Here is a 2,531-nt window from a genome sequence, read left to right as displayed (position 1 = left end):
GTATGTTCTTCTTCTAGCATTTATGTTGAAAAGTTCCCCATGCTATGCTAGATAGGTTAAGAACCTTGAAAAAACAATTTTTCATGTATCATAGTAAAACATAGATCCAAGATTTCTAGGGTTGCATGTACACCTTAGGAGTGTTAGAATGATCAAAACCCTTCAGTGGTATCAGAGCCTAGGCTTGTTTATTTGATACATGATGCAAATTGTTGAAAAAAGTCGAAAAATATGCAATCTGATGGGTGAACTCGCCGAGTCCATAGGGGACTCGACGAGTCCATGCCTAAAATCATCCTAGTCATCGAGTAGGTTAATGCACTCGATGAGTTGAATGCCCAAAGTGCAGTTTTTCGAGTTTTGTTGCTGGAAATGGACTAGAAACATTACCCAAAACCAAGAACGGCGGAAACGTTCCAGGGTGGAGGACGTCATGTGAAGTATCATAACAGTGTGAAGTGGTAAACAAGCAACAACATCATCCATTGCATTAAAAGTAAAGTTTTATACATGTGTGTTCTTTCATAATGTACAACAATCATATGAATATTCAAAATAAGACGAGTCATGTCTGTGCTCCGTCTTCTCAAGGCCTGGCCATCGTACCTGTCTAACTGGTGACCTGAGAATACAAGTTATTTTGAAAGCGAGTATCAGCCTAAAGCTGGTGAATTCATAAGTATTTAAGTGTCATTGTCTTGTTTTGGAATGCTGTTATGAATGCCATGTAAATCTTTAAATGAAACGTGTAAATCTCATGTTTCCTACTAGTATGAAATGTAGTCTTCTACCAAGACCCGAATGTTTTGCTATAAGATTGATAGTTTTTCCTTCCTTTTTGACTATTACAAACAGTACTTAGTCTAACTCATCGTTTATGTGAATGTATCACAAAATAAAGTAAAATAGGAAAAGAATATAATCGTCTTCTACCAAGACCCGAATGTTTTGCAATGATAATGATAGTTTTTCCTTCTTTTTGACTATTACAAACAGTACTTAGTCTAACTCATCATTTATGTGAATGTATCACAAAATAAAGTAATAGGAAAAATATAATCATGTAAGTGTTATCCTTTTGTATTAGCATTAACACGACATCGCGATTTGCGAAATGTATAACCTTTGGACATCCGTAGATTGTTCAATTTTCCTCTATAGCTACAGCAGGTGGGAGGAAGGGTTAGTCCCGTAAAATTATTCCTAATATAAGTATTAACCGTAGGCATCCGTAGATGTTCATCAACCTCTGTAGCGAACAGTAGGCCCAAGGAATGGTTAGTCCTGTAAAGGTACTCCTAATATAAGTAATAACCGTAGGCATCCATAGATGTTCATAAACCAATGGTGCTAACAGCTAGGCTTTGGAATGGTTAGTCTCGTCTAGATATCCCGTTGAACTGGGATAGTGTAACGCCCGTAGATCAGGGCTAGTCAATTTAGAGACGATAGGCGTCAAAAATGAATTTTTGATGAAATATTATTTAGAATGAATAATCTTAACTAAGTTGTAGTATATGTTACAAGGATTCCGTACATATAAAGAACGCCGAAATCCGAGTTATAACGAAGAAGTTATGACCTGTCGAAGTTTCGCGACAGAACCGACATGACACAGCACGATGTAAAAAGTGAATTTATGTTAGAGCGATATTTAGCCTTAGAAATCTAAATGAAATTCGTAGAATACGTTAAACCGTGAGCGTGCATAAAAAGAACGCCCAAATCTGACTTCGTATGAGGAAGTTATGATTTTTCGAAGTTTCGACTTAGCGGTATGCACCCCGAATACTCGATTTGAGACCGAGCGGTTTTTAGTCGAAACAATCTAAATGAGAATCGAAGGTCTCGTTAATAGCAGTAAAACGATAAAAAGATAGGCGAAAACGGACGTCGGATGAAGAAGTTATGAATTTATAACGGAATTTTCCTGTCCCGACATACTAAAAGTAAATAGTAAAAATAAAGTCAAAATTAGCCGACGGAGTCTAAACGAAAGTTGTAGATCGTAGTCTCACCTATGCGTGGATATAAAGAACGTTGAAAAAGAAGTTCGTATGAGGAAGATATGAATTTTTGATGTTTATTAAATATTTTCGATATTTAATTTATATATATATATATATATATATATATATATATATATATATATATATATATATATATATATATATATATATTCCGATATTATCCGAAGGGGAGGGGGGGGAGTCAGCGATCTTATCGTCGTTATGCCCAGTGTAATTCGACCTTCCAGCCCCTATAAAAGGAGGTCGAGGGCAACCGAGTTATTTGCTCATTTCTTCCCTTTTTCTCGTGTTTTTGCATCGTTTTTCGTGCAAGAATTATCCCGAAGCCCCGGTATCATTCCCGAGCCCCGAAGCAAGTCCCAAGGCCCCGAAGATCCCGAGAAGTGCAATTCTCGAGCCGAAGCTCTGCCCGCGAGGAGTCCGGTATTTGTGAAGATCTTCCAGATTTGCCGAAGAATACTACTTCTACAAGCCGTAGTGCTGTCCGATCATCTTCTAATC

Source organism: Lactuca sativa, chromosome 4 (genome assembly GCF_002870075.4).
Source record: "Lactuca sativa cultivar Salinas chromosome 4, Lsat_Salinas_v11, whole genome shotgun sequence".
In the NCBI taxonomy this organism is placed as follows: Eukaryota; Viridiplantae; Streptophyta; class Magnoliopsida; order Asterales; family Asteraceae; genus Lactuca; species Lactuca sativa.
The sequence above is the reverse complement of the archived record's forward strand: the minus strand, read 5'-3'. Positions refer to the sequence as shown.